This window comes from Malus domestica, chromosome 14 (assembly GCF_042453785.1).
Source record: "Malus domestica chromosome 14, GDT2T_hap1".
NCBI classification, from domain to species: Eukaryota; Viridiplantae; Streptophyta; class Magnoliopsida; order Rosales; family Rosaceae; genus Malus; species Malus domestica.
This window is the reverse complement of record NC_091674.1, coordinates 6,132,543-6,153,560: the sequence shown is the minus strand read 5'-3', so window position 1 is coordinate 6,153,560 and position 21,018 is coordinate 6,132,543. Positions and strand designations below refer to the sequence as shown.

At 37.8% G+C, this 21,018-nt stretch overlaps 2 long non-coding RNA genes across 2 annotated transcripts; both read right to left on the bottom strand.

Moving 5' to 3' along the window:
* Positions 1-944: 944 nt before the first annotated feature.
* On the bottom strand, positions 945-2,528 carry LOC139191347 (uncharacterized). Its single transcript, XR_011575372.1, has 2 exons — positions 2,231-2,528; positions 945-1,105 (listed from the first exon to the last, which is right to left on the bottom strand). It is a non-coding gene; the product is annotated as an uncharacterized lncRNA (long non-coding RNA).
* Positions 2,529-12,994: 10,466 nt separating this feature from the next.
* LOC103414973 (uncharacterized) lies at positions 12,995-14,396 on the bottom strand. Its single transcript, XR_003768648.2, has 3 exons — positions 14,112-14,396; positions 13,912-13,991; positions 12,995-13,558 (listed from the first exon to the last, which is right to left on the bottom strand). It is a non-coding gene; the product is annotated as an uncharacterized lncRNA (long non-coding RNA).
* Positions 14,397-21,018: the final 6,622 nt, after the last annotated feature.

Genomic DNA, 21,018 nt, shown 5'->3' with positions numbered 1-21,018 from the left:
AATTAGTATATGATGCATAATATATAATTGTGGTGTTGTGAACGCTCAAGTAAGCCTAGGTGAGTTTATGAATTGTAAATGTGAATAACAATTGTGATTAATTGAGAAGCATGTTTTCGGTTTTTATTTATTCGTATATCTCTTATCCTTATCGCTTCCGCATTGTGCACATGGCTACGTCACCCTCACGTGACGGCCAGCACGCCTCGATCTCAGTCGGGGTGTCTCATTTCTTCTGTAAGCAGAGAATTGGATTGAAAGTTTGACGACATTTAGCAAAACTCAGAAAATCAAGTATCTAAATTTGCAAAGAACCAACAAATTAACAATGTTTACAAGTATCACTGCAAGAAAACATGGCTTAGGTGGCGACAGACATTCGTCACATAAACATGAAAATTAGTCACATTTGATTATATGTGACGAAAATCCAGCATCACCTATAGTCTACGTGACGAATTTTATATTCGCCATATATTTTTAGTATTTGTGACGTCGAATTTGTCACTTAATAACTTTAAATGTGACAGAATAAGCGCCACAAAGCACAAAAGTCAGTGACCTATTGTTCGTCACATAACAAATGTATAAGTGAGGAATATATCATCACCCAATCTGATCTTAGAATGCTATGGCTGAGGATACGTGAGACTGAAAGCGTCACATATTCCCTTGGCATGTGGCGCAATTTGTGCCACATGTGTCAAAATCATATACTTATTAGGAACAATTCGTCATCTAGAATTATAATTCATAACAAATATGAGGCAATACTTTGGTTAGTCACATTTCATTGATCAATAAGTTAGGTTACATCTAATACATACACTATGTGTATATCCCAAAATCCAACATAAGCATCCTAACACCTCTAACACATATTGAGATGCTAACACGATTCTAAGGCATTGGGTCAGTAACAAAACAGGTATATTGTGTGCATGTTTGAAACCAACAACAAAATACATAATATAAGTCATCGGCCATATCATAATCTTTAGTTCAGCACAAGTATCATTGTCATTTGAAAGATCACCATCACTATCTCAGGTGCTTCTTGGATACTTTCTCTTTTAACTCCATCCTTCTTTTTCTTCATCTTATCCTTACAGAATAAAAGAGAAGAAAATAAACATTGGTGTCTAGAGAATAGCAGGTGCATTGAGAATTTGAATAACAACAAAAGAGAAGAAAATAAGAATTGAAGAAATAGTAACAGCAAGAACATCTTCTTACAAGACAAACGTATAGGTTTGTTGCTAGTGAATGGTATGTCTTCAAGGCTTTAGATAACAAAATGATTCTAAAAGATAAGTCCTAATATTATCCCCCAAGGTGTCTCACCTCATCAACACACCCGCACAACTGACCATACCACCCATTGTACATCTAGAGAACTCTAGAATTCTTCATTAACAACAAGGCAAGGACAACAAAGCATGGATAAGGTTGTATGTGATTTTCAGAGGGAAAGGCGGAGAATGTGGGGTTGGAGTTGCAACCCCAGTTATTTGGACTGTTATTATATAATCTAAGAGCTCAAATTCATATAACCATTACTTATGGCACAGCCCCTACATAAATCCTTGTAAATTTTTGTAAGTTTTCTAAGACACCAGGTCAAACAAAATCATCATCAAGCAACAAAAACACAACCACCATACCCCATTGAAAGCAAAGGCACAAATTGTTCATAGGAGCAAATTTAGCACAACTATTATATGTGGCAAAACTACAGTACTTGAAAAATTAGCATGACCTAATCTCAAGTCAGTGAAAGAGTTACTTGGGCTTGACCAAAGGCTAGAGTTCCATGGGAAAAGATGGGAAGCACATCTTAGATAAACATAAAATTAAACAAGCTTTCAGTTTCTAAAAAATCAAACAGAACACATAACAGAGACATGCCTAAGCCAGACAAAAATTATAGAAGTAAGGGAAATCATACCATGGTAGCTTGATTCCTCAAATTGTAACCAAATACCATTATAACAGTAGCACAGATGCAATTGATGCCAAAAAAATCACTAAATAATAACAAATTAGATAAAAATAAATGGGGTTTAAATATAACAAAGCATGAAAAATCTGATAAATTAGCAAATTAGTCATAAAAATGGATTAAATTGAACAAAAACTACAAAACCCTAATAATATGTTAAATTAGGGAACTAAAAATTTTAAGTTAATTTGAATAAAAAAAAATGAAACAAAACCCCTTACTAATTACCTCAGATAAGCAAAATCCCTTCAACGATTCGTGGACACAAAGGCAGTCTCGTTGGTGTGGGACTTATGGCGTGGAATTGGGTTGTTTATGGAGCATGACAGAGAGAAGAATATGGATGCGGAGGAGGAAGGCTACTTGTTTGCTCAATTTTAGGGGCAATTATCTGCAAATTCAAAACCCTAAGTTAAAAAGAATTGATAATAAATGAAACAATTTTACCCAAATAGAGACTTGGGAGGGTGGATCCGTGGATGCGGAAGTGAAGGGCTACTCGAAGCTCAATATTGGAGATAGATACCTTTGAATGATATTATATTCTTCTCAATAACAGGTACTTATAGGTTTACAACCCTAACATAAATGGAAAGAAAACTAATTACAAGTGATTACATGAGAATACACAGAATTACAATCAATTAGGTATCCTACCTAAAATACAAAAAGTCAACACTCCCCCTCAAGTTGGTGCATATATGGCGCTCATACCCAACTTGTGTAAGAAACTTGAAAACTTGTGACTTGAAACAGCTTTTGTAAGGATTTCTGCCAACTGATCTTCTGTTCTTATCGCCGATACTTCAATTATTTTCCCTTCCAATTTTTCTTTGATGAAGAACTGGTCAACTTCAACATGCTTTGTTATATCATGTTGTACCGGATTATGTGTGATGTCACGGGCAGCTTTATTATCACAAAATAATTTCTTGGGTTGATCATGTTGTATACCCAAATCGCTTAACAGAAGTTTAAGCCACAAAATTTCACAAATTCCCAAAGGCATACATCTGTATTCGACTTCTGCACTGGAACGGGCAACCACATTCTGTTTCTTACTTCTCCATGTAACCAAGTTACCCCCAACAAACGTAAAGTAACCTGATGTTGAGCGCCTATCATCAATTGAACCCGCCCAGTCTGCATTAGTATAACCTTCAACACTAAAGTGATTATTCATTTTAAACAAAATTCCTTTGCCCGGACTTCCCTTCAAATATCGCAATATTCTCGTCACGGCATTCATATGTTGTTCTCTAGGATCATGCATGTATTGACTCATTACACTCAAGGCATAAGCAAGGTCCAATCTTGTGTGTGCCAAATACATCAAACGACCTACTAACCTTTGGTATCTTCCTTTGTCAACTGGTACTTGATTAGAATCAACACTCAGTTTCAATCCTTCTTCTAATGGTGTAACTACTGGCTGACAAGCTGTCATGCTAGTTTTGTGCAACAAATCAATAATATACTTCCTCTGAGACAAGAAAATTCCAGAACTGTTTCTCAACACCTCAATCCCTAAAAAATATTTCAGGGATCCAAGGTCTTTCATTTCAAATTCTGTAGACATGTATCTTTGCAAGGCCGCATGTTCTTCCAGATCATTACATGTTACCACCATATCGTTTACATACACAATAAGTGCAGTAAGCTTCCCATTCTGTCTTTTCATAAACAAAGTATGATCGGAGTTACTTTGTCTGTAACCAAATGCTCTCATAGATTTTGTGAATCTTCCAAACCATGCTCGATGAGACTACTTCAAGCCATACAAGGATTTATTCAACTTGCACACCTTTCTTTTATATTTATCTGGAGCATTACATCCAGGTGGAAGATCCATATAAATCTCTTCTGTCAAATCTCCATGCAAGAAGACATTATTTATATCAAACTGCTGTAAAGGCCAATCAAGATTTGCAGCCAAGGACAACAAAACACGAATGGTGTTGATCTTGGCCACATGAGCAAATGTATATGTATAGTCAATTCCATACTTTTGAGTGTATCCTTTTACTACCAGTCTTGCCTTGAAGCGATCCATCGTCTCATCAGTTTTATACTTCATAGTATAAACCCATTTACATCCCACAGGTTTCTTATCACCTGGCAAGTCTGTGATCTCCCAAGTAGCATTCTTCTTCAAAGACCTCAACTCTTCATTCATTGCTATTTGCCAACGTGGATCAGCTAAAGCTTCCTGCACACTGTTAGGAATAGATACAGTAGATAATTGATACATAAATGACTTATTTGATTATGACAGGTGATTGGTCGACACATAATTAGTTAATGGGTATAACACATTGGATTAAGGGTTGGGCTTATTCATTAGATACCTGGTTTTTCATTTAGGGTCTGCTTCATAAGTAGGTTTAGGAATACCTCGATTTACACTGTCAGGAAGGTGACGTGGCTATGGTGCATCCGGGATCGAAGGCAATTGATTATGGTTATTGGGGCTTAAGGGTGGTGAGATCGATTGTGAGGTAGTTGGCAACACAAGGTTGTCTGCTGTTAAGGAAACTGGCATTGAGTTGTCAGGCGGAGATGAAGGCTGTGAGTTATCTGGTGCAGTCAACTCGTTACTTTTAAAGTTTTCAACATTGTTTCCATGTGAATGATCACCAATTGTCTCCAAGACATTACCACTTATCTCTAATTCATTCATATTATCTGTCTCCGGAATAGTATAGTCAAGAGTTTGAACTTTTGTTTGATTCTCCCCCTGAAGTGAAGACTCAGGACTGGCAAAGTACATATCATTCTCATGAAAGGCAACATCCATAGTGACAAACAACTTTTTCGTCGGAGGGTGATAATAACGATATCCCTTCTGATTTGAGGCATACCCCACAAACACACACCGTAAAGCTCGAGGTTCAAGCTTACTCCTTTGCTGTTTATGAAGATAAACGAAGGCCACACAGCCAAACACATGAGGTGAAAGATTGGGGATTGCAGGAGCATCAACGTGTGAGGAGAGAGCCTGAAATGGTGTTTGAAAATCAACGGATCAGGATGGAACACGATTAATGAGATACGCAGCTAAGGTGAGGGCTTCTCCCCAATAGGATAACGGGAGATTAGCCTCAAGCAAAGAAGCACGAACAACCTCCAAAAGCTGACGGTTCTTGCGTTCTGCAACCCCATTTTGTTGTGGAGTATATGGGCACGTGGTTTGATGAACAATGTCATGATGATCAAGAAAGGCACGAAGGTCAGAGTTAACATATTCACCGCCATTATCACTCCTGAGAACCTGTATGTGGGACTTATATTGTACTTGTACCATTTTATAAAACTGCTGAAACAAAGAAGGGACTTCTCTTTTGGACTTCATCAAACATACCCAAGTCATACGTGTGTAATCATAAATAAAAGTAACAAACCAATGAGCACCACCAAACGTAGCAGTTTTAGATGGCCCTCAAACATAAGAATGAATTATCATAAATGGAACTGAACTTTTATTCATACTGGACGGAATTAAAGTACGATGACTTTTAGCCATTTCACAAACATCACATTTAAAGTTAGAAACGTCATGCTTAACACATAGGCTAGGAAACAACCTTCGTAAATAGCCGAAAGAAGCATGTCCAAGTCGATGATGCCACAACCAAACCTCTAAAGATTTATCCCTCTCCCCATGAGATCATTCCACGGTAAGAGCTTGAGTCAAATTTCGAGAACTGTTCGATGTCAGCTCCAAGTAGTAGAGTTTTCCCTTCCGAATAAGATAACCAATTGTCTTACGAGTCCGAATGTCCTTAAAAACACAAAAGAAAGGCCAAAAAATAACAAGACAATGTAGGGCGACAGTTATTTGAGCAACAGATAATAAATTATAGTCAAGGGAAGGAACAACAAGTACGGAGTCAAGATTCAGGGTATCAGAGAGGGAGACATCGCCTTCCCCAATAATGGGGACAACATTACCATTGGCAACACTAACTATAGTATTGGTGGATGGTTTTAGGGTTTGAACCTGTCTAGAATCACAAATCATATGTTCAGTAACACCAGAATCAATTATCCATGTACTATTCATAACAGATGCAGAAGTTTTTAAAGCCTTACGATCATTACCTGTATGGTTAGAATCTACCTTAGCTTCGGCAACTAATGCACACAACTTGAACCGGTCACGATTGGTCCCACAAGTGCGGCCTACCATTGCTCTGGGTGCATGTGAGTAACTAATTGATAAAGCTCAAGCTAAATAAATCAAGCCCAAGCTTCGTTGCAATCAGGATGGCCGAAGAAATAAAAAAATATTGCCTAATTCAACCAGCCAAGTCTTCACTCACGTGGACTTTTTATTCCTATTTTCCTTTTTTTCTTTTGTTTTTTATCTTTTCTTCAACCAGCAAGCTTTCTTCTTTTTTCCTATTATTCAGTCAAACACGATTCAGCCAACAAGCTTTCTTCTTTTTTCCTATTATTCAGTCAAACACGATTCAGTCAGCAAGCTTTCTTCTTTCAATTTTTTTCCTTCTTCCTTCCTAAACAGCAGCAGTGGTATGGTGGTTCAAGACTCCAGGGAGGAGAATAACAGCAGTTCAAATCGGAATGGAGCAACGGTGATGGTGGGTTCTTCGCAGCTGATAAAATACGAATCAAAGCTCGGTGTTGCAGCAGTGCAGCTGCAGGTCGGGGTTCGTTATGGCTTAGTGGTTCAAACAGCAATTCCTGGTTCGTGGGTCGTCGAACCTCGAGTCGGGTACGGTGTAACAACACAAGTCGTTTAGGTGGCAATCTGTGCAATCCTTCACGGCTTCAGATCAAATCAAAAGCAAACAGGCCAATTGGTATGTCGTATCACACAACGAACAGTGAAACGATTCGAAGAATTCGGGTCAGCAACGACGGCGTCGCTCGCTGTTCGTTTCGAATCCAGAGATGGTAGCAATGACAACAGCGCTATCGCAGTTAGGGTTTTTTTTTTTCCGACTTGGCCCTGATGCCAAGAAGAGAATGCTTTGAATGATATTATATTCTTCTCAATAAGAGGTACTTATAGGTTTACAACCCTAACATAAATGGAAAGAGAACTAATTACAAGTGATTACATGAGAATGCACGGAATTATAATCAATTAGGGATCCTACCTAAAATACAAAAAGTCAAACAATCTGGTTGGTGCGGGGCTTGAATTTGGCTTGTTGGTTGAATGGGTCTCTGGGTTTTTGGTTGTGAAGAGTGATAGAGAGCGAAAGGATGAGAAAGGGTTTAAGCGATTGGTTCGGAATATCATGGTATTGTTGTAGTAAAGATAAAAGAAAATTGAGGGATGAGATGGCCAGCAGTGGCTGCCATGATTTCAAGTCACAGTGATGGAGAGAATGGGAGATGGGGAGAATTCTCAAAAAAAATTATTATTTGATTCACTCTTTTTTTTTTTGTTGAAACTTTATTCCCCTTTTGTAATGTGAGAGAAATTTTTAGTTGTGACATGAACACAAGTGGTACACCACGTGTTTTAATAAGAGTGGTGGAAATTTTTATTTTTTAAGTTATTAACTTTTTAGCACACATATCCCATTATTTGCATAATGAAACGTGGTATACTACTCCGTATACCGGTCACACTGAAAAATCTCTCATAATGTGATGACCACTTTCCTCACAAAGTACAAATATGCAACCCATTTGAAATTCCTTGCATACCCTATTTCATATGGCGCCATTTTGCCCCGCCATATATTTTATTAAGGACTTCGAAAATTTTGTGCCACTACTTCTTCATCTTAAAATATATAAAATAATTATAAGTGACGCTTGCCGTATTTGTCACTTAATTTTGGAATATGTGACGTATTTATCGTCACATAAGTTGGTCCAAATTCCACACCTAGCAAACCAATTATGTGTGACACGTTTAACATTTTGTTACATAATTTTCTTGTATGTGATGAATTTTTGGACGTCACATAGAATTTGGTCACCTATTCCATGTTTTCTTGTAGTGTACATGGGTTTGGGGGAGTGCCATGGGCGCTGCTCCATTTATTTCTAATAGGTATTTAGTTAACTTTTCTATAGGTCATCTGGCCTCCACAAATAAAAAGAGGCTTATTTTCTTTTTTTGAATTGTTATTGGCACTCCAAAAATCTTATTTTGCATTCCAAACGTTTTATAATTAGTAAGAAAATTACACTTATGAGGAGTGTAAAATGAGATTTTTGAAATGATAATAACAATTCCTTTTTTTTTTTTTTTTTGCCAATTTGTTAGAATTTTATTTTGTCAATGTGGATACATTTGCTCAAAAGTTTGTCACATACACATATCACATAAACATATTTCCCAATTCCGGTTATGGTGTGAGCGTGGTTCAATTCTGTCTTCGGTTTCAAAACTTAAAATCGAGTCATGAATGACGGGTTCGATTCAATTGGATTTTGCACAAAAGTTACTATATCAATGAACTATACCGAACCAACCCAAATTCAATTTGGTCAGTTTGATTTGGTTTGGACTTTTGCCGAGTTGATAGAAGCATGAAATTAAGTTTTCGTAAAAGTGAAACAAGAGAAATTATTTACAATGAGTTCATTTTTTCTCACCCCCTATAGTGACGGGGATGCTTAATTGCACATATTGCTTGCGACTTATCAAAGCCGGATAAGTCATCAAGAGTGGCACATGTCGACATCTAAGAGAAACGAAGGAAGTTCAAGCCTTTGGAGAAACTAGAAAGCTCTCCGACCAAAGCAAACACCAAATACACTTGTGTTCTTCATCCAGCTCGTGGAGAATTAAAAAGTGCAACAAACACGTGCCGATTCATCCACCACCAAATCCAAAGATCACCCACCAAGTGAAACTTCTCGTGGTCCCATTTCATCAAGATCAAGCCTCAATAGCCTTGAAGAAATCACAAACCTGATTCAGGATCAAGTGTTCACCGTTCTTGAATCGAATTCTACTTTCAGGATCAGATCAAAGAAATGTTATTGTAAAGGAATAGCTACAAAGAGGATGTAACCATAAACCCTCATTAATACAAAAAAATTATATTGTATATGTGTTTTTGTTTCATTCGTTGCAAGAATTGTCGTGTTTACAAATTTAGCACACCCAATAAGACCATCTTTGCCTCTCATCTTTTTCTCCAAGTGACTCAACTACAATTTGCTCTCTTTACATTTCAAGTTCTGGTTCCCAATTCATTTAGTGTGGACTGCCATTTGTACCCAAAAAAAAAAAATTGTGTTAAATTTTGGTCGAGAAACCAACCTTTTCAATAAAAATCGTCTATCATGAGTACTGTTTCATAATTTTAGTACGAGTAAGTATGATAGCATCAGACGTTTAGATTTGATTCTCGCCAAAGATAGGGAATCGATTCATGTCAAACGAGACTTCTTCACTTGTCAATCGCATGGGGTGCTTCTTGTTTTATTTTCTGCTAGCCTATTATGAGGCTTAACCGACTCTCTTACCCCCTTAATATAAAATATATCATTTGTTAAAAAAAAAAAAAAGTATGATAGTATCATACGCTCATGGACTATAGGGCTTCATGGCACAGTGGATCTTGTTAACAAAACCATAGGGCCCAATACTCAAATGCTATACCACATTTGGGCAATCTGTAGCCAACCATACTTGGTATGCATGATGTTAATTTTTAAATGCATCCAATAACAAACGTAAATGGGAAGACATGTGTGCATCTAGAGACTAGATTTGATGTGGAATATCAATTTAGATCCGTAATAGGTTTGTTGTTCTTGATTATGACAAGCAATGGCTCTAAAAAAATGAGTATTCATGTGTAAGATGAGTAAATCCTAAAATGTGTTATACTTGATAACAACAAACAAGTTAAGAGTTCCTCTGATAATTATTTTCTTTTCAAATTTTAGTTTCATTTATACTTTTTACAAAAATTTAAAACTGAAAACTTGTTTGGTAATTATTATTAAAAAAAAAAACCCTTAAATCTATCCATAGACGCTATTTTAGGCACAACAGGACAAATGTCCCCGCTCATTTTCTTTATAGAAAAAACAAATATGTACTACATGTCTAAGTAACATACCCCGTTAATAACCACTTATATGAAATAACATAATCTTGTTAAATTGACAACACCCCACCCAGGTTTAATGACTACCCAACATACAAAGACCTAAAAAAAATTATGTAATGATTGTGAAATTAGATGGAAGAGGAGTATCAATGATAACATGGTTACATACAACGACAACCGTATTTGATAATATAGTGAGTTGTCTTTAGTAGTTTAAATTATTGAGTAGTCAGACTTTTTATTCATATTCTTTAGATTTATTTTTTGTTATTTTATTGTTTGAGGATGCCGCAATGAACAAAACTTTCGGCTTGTTCCTGGACATACCCAAATGTCCTCATATACTAACGCTCTTCATGAATCAGTAGTCATGCTTTGCTTGTCTTGTAATTTAACCTCATAGTTTAGGTGTTTGACTTGTAATATAACCCTTGAATTTAGTCCATACCGACTACCATCTCGTCCTTGCTAGCATTTTGTAGGGGCTTTGCTGAGCACATCATTTACAGCTAGCTATCGGTTTTCCATCACTCACACATCAATTTTAGTCACTCATCCAACAGCTATTGGACCAAATTTCACACAAAATATGTTCTCCATGTTTAACTTGCTTTTCAAACATTATTATGTATGGTATTATGTGGTCCGATTTCGATTGATTTCTCCATGTCCCTTGTTTAATTATTCAATCATTTATGGGTTCAATGCATATTTACACGACTTTTGAGTTTTATTGATCATCACTATATTTTCAACCTCTCCATCAATCTTTATCATCCCATGTTCACACGTTACAAAATTAGAATAAAGATTGATGAAGAGATTGAAAATGTAGTGGAGGATAAAGATTTATTTTCATCTACTCACAACAAAATTAGGATTTTCATGTAGTAGCTCCATCCTTATTCCCAATATATCGACCGAGAAAATAAATCTTCATCCTCCAATAACTCATCAATGACAAAAAGGTGTTCATTGATATAAACATAAAAATAGAATCAGAGACCAAGAGATCATGAATCTTCTAAAAAAGAAAGTACATAAATAAAAAATGTTACGGAGACCACATTTTTGTGCCACATTGATGTACTATTTGATATGGTAAGTGATGTGTATATGTCACGTCAATTCATGAATTAATATCATTGAATATTGGTTGTATATATCATTTGTCACATGTGAGAGTATACTAATGTAGTAAAAATATGCGGTCTTCCTAACATTATTCAGAGAATGAGAGAGCAAGAACATCAATAACTAAGTTTTTTTTTAAAAATACTATTTTAAAGGGAAAAGGAGATAGTTTGAAACTATTACAAATATTTAGGAAAGTTGTGAGTTTTGAACCCGAAACACATGGGTAGAAACCTAGGCTATTTACTACGATATTGAACCACAAAAATTGTTTCCTAAGTTCCAAAATAAACTAAGAATGTGGATAACATCAACATCAAATTTACTGTACGTAATCATAATAATGATAAGATGATAAACAAAAGGATGACACAAAACTTAATCGTGAAGAAAAACAAAACTCCTTTAAAGATGTAGAAATTATGGGTGATATTGGTGTCTGGAATAATGGTTTTGTCAACGTCGTTCTATATTAAGATAAGTTCCTTCATCGCAATGGCATCTAATCAACAAATAATGACAAGACAAACCACAAGATAGGGTTTAGGATGACATTAAATTGACTAGTTGTGGTTGAACGATCGTTATGGTAGACAAAGAATCTCAAACAGATAAAATTAAATACAATTAAGATAATAAAAAAATATACAAATTTGAAGTTTGCATCTTAACTTGAAATCGCTTGAATTTTCCATGCAACGAGATGAAGATGTAGATGGTATATTTTGTATCTTAACATGCAAGTTGCCGCACATCTGTTTGGCATGCTTTTACACATAGGAGACTATTCTCATTTGCGACCAGTGAAACAACGACTTATCTTTCCCATCTTCAAGATCAGATGAAGATCTACCTCTCATCCAAAACACACAAGTACCAAAATACAAAAGATCTTCATCCAATCGACCAGATATGCTAAGTGAAAATTTGGGAAAGGTTCTGAGCTCCAAAAAGATGATGAAAAGTTGCATGAGACTATTGTTCTTGGTTTGAAAAACCTCCTGCTTTGATTGGAGGAGTTCGACATGAGGATTTAATCTAAATTGGATAGTGATTTTGACATTCATCATTTTTTCTTCTAGACTCATTAATCTTTGTGTTTGCCTAATTATAAATTTTCATTTGATTCATTCAATCTTGATCTGCTAAGAAAAAAAATATACAAACACCTAAACTATATCCAACTGTTGTCTCCAATAACACATCTTCCCGATGAACAGGCCAAGCCAAAGATCTTCCACTAACATGAAAGTATTTGTACGCGTAGTCTATCATCATAGGATATCTCAAACCAAGATCTTCCATAAATATACTAGTAAACTGTCTGGTAAAGGAATTTTGTATTTATTTATAGATCTCATGCAAAAGATCAATAATTTTTCAGTCTGTTTAGAACAAAAGAAGTATTAGTGGAGATAAGTTTTATTTTTCAAATGTCCAACTACTTATATAATAATATGTAGTGTATCACATTGTGTTCCGAACACACTGAAAAATTTCTGAGTAATGCTAGAGATACTAAATTTGTAAACAAAATTTGCAAACCAAATTATGTGTCACAAATATGAAATGAACACATTTATCAACATTTAAGTAATAATTTAATCATCAACTTTTTTATTATTTAGTTTACAAATTTAATCTCCCTAGCATTACCCAAAATCTCTAGCAAAAGATCAATGGGCAAACATTACAGTCATAAATGTAGCATATGTGGGAAAATGATCATCAAAATATAAGTAACTATGTTTGAATTCCCTCTCAAAACACAAAAAACCCAACAACAAAACCATTTTAAAGGGCATTTCTAGCAAAATTGTGTCTAATTTCCTCATCAATAATAAAAATATATCATATCAACCTTTCCGTCTATGGTTTCTAGGACTTGTAAGGAGAAACCACAGAGACAAAGATTGGGAAAACCAAACCTAAAAATAAATAAAAATAATTAAGAGAACAAAAGACAAAATAAAACCCAACTCCAAGCCAAAATATATACAAATGGAATGGAGAGCGCAGGATATCAGATTCTATGTTGACATCTCATGCAGCTGCACCTTGACACTGCTGCATGTGGACCTGAGCAGCAAATGGATTTAACCTTGGCTGCTTGTTCTGAGCAGACTTTATGTGGTTGTTGTTGGTGGTGGTGGTGGTGGAGGTGTTGGCTGAGGCAGTTGTGACCACGCGCTCACATGAGGGGCACATGGTGAGTGTGGTGGCAGGCAGCTGCATGTAGAAAGGCTGAGAGGTCTTCAAAGCTCTTAATTCTTGCAGTTCTTTTTGTAACCTCCTATTCTCTTCTGTCAGTGTTTCACAGCGTCTCTTTAAGTACTCGCAATCTACTTCTGTCTGCTTCAGCTTGGTCCTGTATAATTGTTTCATCATTTTTCCAAACAAAAATTAGTAATTTAAAGAAGGCCAACTAATTTAAAACATAGGAATAAAATGTCAATTGTTCGTTTTTTTTTTTTCAAAGTAAAAACCAAAATTTTCAGTGTCTGTATTTTTATTTGATTTATTTCATTTAGAAGTAAAAAAAAAAAAATAAATAAAAAAAAAGAGAGAAGGATTTGCAGAACGAGAGATGTGCCAAATAGTGATTTATGAGATAGTATATAAATTTCGGTTTACTCTAATTTCAAGGTGTGATCACAAGTGATTGTATGAAATGAAAAAAAAATTATATAAAAGAGAAACAGAAATAAAACAGTAGTATACCTTGCTCTTCGATTCTGAAACCACACTTCCACTTGGCGAGGACGAAGATTCAACTGTTTAGCAAGAGCAAGTTTTCGCTTCTGCAAATATTAAAAAATGGACCAACGAACAAATTAGTCAAAAGTAGGAGAATTGTATACTCTCTGAAGTTCTGAACAAAAAACTTAAATATTCTTTTTTTTTTTTTTTCCTTGACTTACAGGATTGAGTTGAGAGTGCTGTGCTCTTTGAAGCTCTCCTCAAGAAAAGCCGATTGATCTTTAGAGAGCCTGAGTTTCTTCCGAGTCGACCCGTTCTCCTCGTCATCACTCGCTCTGTCGGCATCGACCTCCAAATCTCTTTTACTCGATCTTCCTCCACTTCTCATTCCAAAATCCATCTGAAACGATGAAACCGTGCTGTTCGGAGATGATAGCGGCGCCGCCGTATCTTCTGCCTCCTCAGCCGAGGCCACCACTCCAGGCATCCGGTTCACATCGAACCCTATTCCCGGTCCATCTGATAAACCGTCCGGTTCAGACACAGCTACTGTAACAAAATCAACGCAATATGAGAATATAATCACAACCCATTTAATCCCACAACAACAACAACAAAGCATTTTCCCACTAAGTGGGGTCGGCTATATGAATCCTAGAACGTCATTGCACTCGGTTTTGTGTCATGTCCTCCGTTAGATCCAAGTACTCAAGTCTTTTCTTAGGGTCTCTTCCAAAGTTTTCCTAGGTCTTCCTCTACCCCTTCGGCCCTGAACCTCTGTCCCGTAGTCACATTTTCGAACCGGAGCGTCAGTAGGCCTTCTTTGCACATGTCCAAACCACTGGAACCCATTTAATCCCACAAGTTGTAAAAATTTGGGTCGTGCTAGGATTCTAAGAAAATTAACCGGATGAAATGAAAAATGAAAATTTAAACGTAAATAAAAAAAGTGACAATTGACAACCATATAATTTAGAATTATATAAAAATTCTGTCCTCGAAAGGAGGGTTAGTCCGAGAAAGTCGGAGAGTCGGAGAGTCGGTTTCTGGCCATCAGCGCACGAAACCCTACGCGAGCATGAAGGTAGTACTATGGTGGCATGCGAGGGGTGGCTGGGCCTTATGAAAGAACCGAATACGGCAGGAATCATAGAGGAGTTAGGGTAGAACTTGGGGGATAAGCTTTAACTTACAGATAAGGAATGTAGTGGCAGATTTTTGAGGTACGTATTCATTTAAATCTATGGGAACCATTGATGTGAGGGATGATGGCTACGTTCCCAAATGAATGACGAGTATGGGTTCAATTTAAATACGAAGGTGTACCTAATTATTGTTTATATTGTGGGAAGCTTAGACGCGTGAGTAGGGTGTGCAAGGTACATGGAATGCGTGACATGAATGGAATGAGGGTGGGAGACGAACCACAGAGACAAGAGGGTTCACTTCCGTATGAAAGATTAGAGGCTCAAAAGGGTTTGCGGGGCAATGTGATTAGATCACCGTAAAAAGATCCAAAAGTTTAAGTATGGGAGAGGAAAGTGGGAGATCAATGGAGTCACGGATAGATGGCGAAGGGAACAGTGAAAGGATGTAGGGGGATATAGGAATGCGGGATGGGGGTGGTCATGGTGGGCAAGAAAGTAGAAGAGCGGAGAATAACTCAGGGGGAGGATATGGCATCATCACCTTTAAAACAAAGCAAATTTGATAGGAAGATTGGGGAGGATAGTGGAGGTATGATAGCATCCATGGCTCAATGTTGAACTACGGAAGAGGAGGGCACGAGAAAGAGCTGTTGATGCGGTTTTTATTGGACATGGAGGTGTCGTTGCACCGGGAGTTGAGAATGTTGAGTTGACTGATTTTGTTGAACCTGAGGTGAAATGGGTTGGGAATGAGGAAGGGAGTCAGAAGGGTTTACAAGTGGACTTGAATGCTCCGGTTGGTATGGAGGAAGAAGGGCAACTGATGGAGGAACAGTGGAGAAGTATGAACGTCGGGGTGCATCAAGATGGAAAAGTGACTGGTGAGAACACGGTGGGGGCTGTTCAGAGTGGAACTCAAGATTCGAACCCCTTTGAATTAGGTCATATTATTGCTGCCATTAGTAGGAAGAGCAGGCAATGGAAGTGGTAGATTGCGAAAGTAGTGGAGGAAGTTGAGGTTTTAGGTGGATATGATAGTAATGTCTGGCATAAGAGGGCTCTTATTTTTTATAAGGTGGAGAAAACCAGCAGTGAAGGGTTTCCACGGTCGTCATGAAACCCTTATGTTGGAACTGTCAAGAAATTGGAGGTTCCTTGACAATTGATGCATTGGTAGAGCAGGTGCGGCTTCACAACCCCAGCATAGTGATCTTGCTTGAGACAAAAAATAAAAGCAATCGGTATAAGTATTTAATTAAGGTGTTAATGATTGATTTTATGCAACCAGTGGAACCAAAGGGTATTGGTGGGGGGCTGTGTGTCTTTTGGAAAGATGAGGTGGCTATTTCTAATATTGTTTGGACTAGTTTCTTTATTGAACTGGGTGTTGTGGTGATACGATACATTTAGATTGGAATATGCTAGCTGTATACGCAAGTAAGGATGATATGCGGAGGAAAGGGCAATGGAATGAGCTTAGTAAGGGAATTGCTAGTTCACAAGGGACATGCATTGTTGGTGATTTTAATGATATTATGGATGACGAAGAGAATGAATGAGGTAATTATCGTTTTATGGCGAGCAAGAGGGATTTTTGAGACTTCCTGGCAAGAAATTAGCCTCTTGACTTGGGTTTTGAGGGCTACCCTTTTACATGGAGAAACAAACATAATGATGGGTTGATTCAACAACGGCTTGATAGAGGTGTGGCGACTTCGGGATGGATGGACATATTTTCTCATGCGAAGATTAGTCATGTGGTGTTTGAAGGTTCAGACCACTCTATGCTAATTATTTCCTCAGATAGAACTGTAAGAGTATGAGTATGATTCTTGCAAGTCTTGGGATAATTGATATTATAAAGAAGTCTAAATCTTGTTGACAAGAGTTAATCCAATCATATTGGTATATTGAGGACTCTTGTGTTTGCTCGTTTATAGGACTCGTATTGATATAAGGAATGCAGTCTTGTATTTCTTGTGGGATTGTTATAGGGCAATCCAGGTCTTGTAGTATAAAACCACAAGCCCCTGCTCTCACAAAATACGCTCTTATTGTTCCAATTACCTATAACTTGGAGAGCATTGAGTTTTGCAGAGATGAGAAGGTTGTGTGTAGATTTCTCTAATGGCTCTTAATCCTAATTTGTTGAACATAGTTATGATATGGTGTCTAGCACTTTCTTTCCTGTGATCAATGCCGTGAAGAACATGTGTGTTGCTGTGGGAGATATTCATCAGCCAAGCATGTCGGGTTCTATCAGATGAGGTAGGAAACTCAATAGCCTTGCGTTGGTATAGACACAAATCCAATCTTCACCATGTGTGGGATAGGGAGATCATACAACAAACTATGAAGGACTATTGTGATAGAACACACGGGAAAGACTTCGGCAAATAGTTTGCAGGTATGTGTTGCAGATATTACTTCAGTATTTGCATATACAGAATATATTTGGAGTTATGATTGTGATTTAGTTGGTTAAATCTTATGTTCTTGGCTAGTTTATTATAGAGCTTATATGGTTGCTCTTACAAGAACCAGTTAAAAAGGGCCACATCGTTTTACCTATCATTCTAGGTGGGGGAAGAAACCGGAGTGCCATAATATCATTACGGAAGCATGGCGGGAACCAGTGGATGGGTTTTTAGCATTTAAAGTCTGTGAGAAATTGAAGGGACTCGATACTGAATTGGTTTGTGGAAGACGTTGACGAACCCAAATTCCAAAAGGTGTATAAAAGAATTGAGGGAAAAGATCTGAAAGGGGATGGTGGACTTGTGTGTTCGGTAATGAGAGATTAAGGCAAAGGAAAAGGAGCTGGCAATGGCTTTTAAGGAGGAAGAACAATATTGGAAGGTGAGATTAAGGAATACTTGGCTCCGAGATGGGGATAAAAATACTAAATTTTTTCATGCCCAAACGGTACAACGAAGAATGAGTAATCGGATACAGGGGCTAGAAGATAATAACAGAGTATGGCAGAAGGATCCGGTATGCATGCAGGACATTGATGCTAACTATTTTATGACATTATTTCAGTCAGATGTTTCTCGGCAGGGTTTTTTCAGGATCATTGGAAGGTGGTTATTATAAAAGACTAATCATACACATTGAGTGTTAATTCCAAATGTGAAAGCTCCATGGCGGATGACGGAATTGAGGCAAATTTCCTTATGTAATGTTGTATACAAAATCATTGCCAAGGTTTTCATAAGGAGATTAAAAAAAAGTGATGGATCGGGCTGTTAGTATAAATCAGTCGCCTTTTGTACCGGGACGGCATATTCATGATAATATCTTGGTAGTACATGAAATCTGGCATTCTTTAAATCAAGGGGTGGACGGGGAGGATTGTAGAATGGTGATCAAGTTGGATACGGCGAAACCGTATGATAAGGTGGAATGGGGCTTCTTGATCCAGGTTATGATCAATTTGGGGTTTCATTCCAAATTTTAAGATTGGATTCGAGAATACATTTCTACGGTATCATATAGTGTTATGGTGAATGGTGTACCATCAGGATATTTTCGACCGGAAGGGGGATTGAGGCAAGGGAATCTAATGTCCCCATTTTATTCCTCCTATGTGCGGAAGCTCTTTCGGCATATATTCGACAACATGAGATGAATGGTCTAATTAGTGGGGTGCGGGTGGCGCCGAATGTTGTGCCAATCACTCATCTTTTTTTTTTTACAGATGATTTGGGTGGTGTTCTGTAAAGTGGATGAGACGGAGGCTGGAAGTATGATTCAAATTTTGGAGGATTATGGTATGTTTTCTGGTCAAATTATTAATTTGGAGAAACGCGTTATTTTCTTTGGGAAAGGTTGTTCGAAGAAGCAAAAAAAGCGTATTGTTATGAAAATGAACATTCAAGCTCGTGATGGATTCAGCAAATACTTGGGAATACAGGCAGATTTTGGGCACTCGAAGAAGGCAGTGTTTGAAGCGGTGCATCAAGGTATTGAAAGTCGTATTGATGGTTGGGCGGAGCAATTTCTTTCTCCGGCTGGGAAGGAAATCTTGATTAAATCAGTTGCAATAGCAATGCCGAATCATGCTATGTCGTGCTTTAAATTGCCATTGGGTACTTGTAAATAAATGGAACAAGTTATTCCTCATATTTGGTGGAAATGACAGTCTAAGAATAAAAGGTGTCACTGGGTACTGTGGGATAAGATGACATGGGCAAGAAGCTTGGTTGATTGGGTTTCCGAGATCTCATTGGATTTAATTTGGCAATATTGGTCAAAATTAGTTGTAGGGTGTTAAATAATCTAGAGTCTATGCTTGGTATGGTGCTTAGGGATAAACATTTTCCCAATTCTTCCTTCATGGAGGCAACTCCGCCTATGTAAGTTTATCTTACATTGCCGGTCCCAAGCCCGGATAAAGGAGGAGGGGGAGGGCGTTAGGTAGTCGACAGCCGGCATTCCATGATCACGTCGAATCCTTATGAAAATGAATCCAGAACAAAATCGCGCTAAAGCTAGGGCGTCACCCGTAAGTGGCGCGCTATGTGGCCCGAGCATAATGATAAGTGAGCAAGGATCGCTGTATCTTCATCGGCACCCGGATGCAGTGTTAAATGAGCAAGGGGGCCATAGAAACTTCTTTTCGAACGACTCCACTCAAAGTTGTTTGGGAGCATATGCTCCTATCAACTTTACACGGGACACACAAAAGAAGTACTTTGATCCTATTAGACGGGGGAGGGTGAAGAAGCTAGGACATAAGGGTAGAGTTCAAGAGAGCAAAATGCGTTTAGGAACGTGGAATATAGGAACCTTAACGGGAAAATCTATGGAAGTAGTGGAAGTTATGGTGAGGAGAATGATAAATATTATGTGCCTACAAGAAACTAAGTGGGTTGGTAGTAAGGCAAATGATCTAGAAAACTCAGGGTTTAAACTTTGGTATTCGGGCACAAATAGAACGAGAAACGGTGTTGGCATCATCGTGGACAAGACCTTAACACAAGATGTTGTAGATGTCAAAAGGGCAGGAGATAGAATCATGGCAATCAAGATTGTAATAGGACAAGAACTTATCAATGTGATTAGTGCGTACGCACCTCAGGTAGGGTTGGATACGAGTTCGAAGGAGAAATTTTGGGAAGATCTTGGAGACTTGGTGCAAGGAATTGCTCAGACGGAGAAGTTATTTATAGGAGGAAATTTAAATGGACACGTGGGCAGGGAGACAGGCAACTATGGAGGTTTTCATGGTGGCCATGGTTTTGGGGAGAGAAATGAGGATGGGGAAGCTATCTTGGATTTTGCAATGGCATATGATCTCTTCTTAGCCAACACCTTCTTTAAGAAGAGAGAAGAACATGTGATCACCTACAAGAGTGGGTCGTCAAAAACACAAATAGATTTTCTTCTAATGAGGAAAGGGGATCGTATAACTTGTAAGGATTGCAAAGTTATACCAGGAGAGAGCGTGACTAATCAACATCGCTTGTTGGTGATGGATGTACATATCAAAAGAGTGAGACAAAAGAACAAGACTTGGAAGTGCCCAATGACTAGATGGTGGAATCTAAAAGAAGAAAAACAAGCCATTTTCAAAGAGAAAGTAATCACCCAGTGTGTGTGGGATAGAGAGGGGGAAGCTAGCCAAATGTGGGATTCCATGGCTAGTTGTATTCGAAAAGTAGCAAAAGAGGTATTAGGGGAGTCCAAGGGCTTTGCCCCACACCAAAAGGAATCTTGGTGGTGGAATGAGGAGGTACAAACAAAGGTGAAGGCTAAGAAGGAATGTTGTAAAGCCTTATACAAGGATAGGACTGATGAAAAGGGTGAAAGGTATAGAAAAGCGAAGCAAGAGGCGAAGAAAGCTGTGAGAGAAGCTAAGTTAGAGGCTTACGACGATATGTATAAACGACTAGATACCAAAGAAGGAGAGTTGGATATCTATAAACTAGCTAGAGCAAGGGAAAAGAAGACAAGGGACCTAAACCAAGTGAGGTGC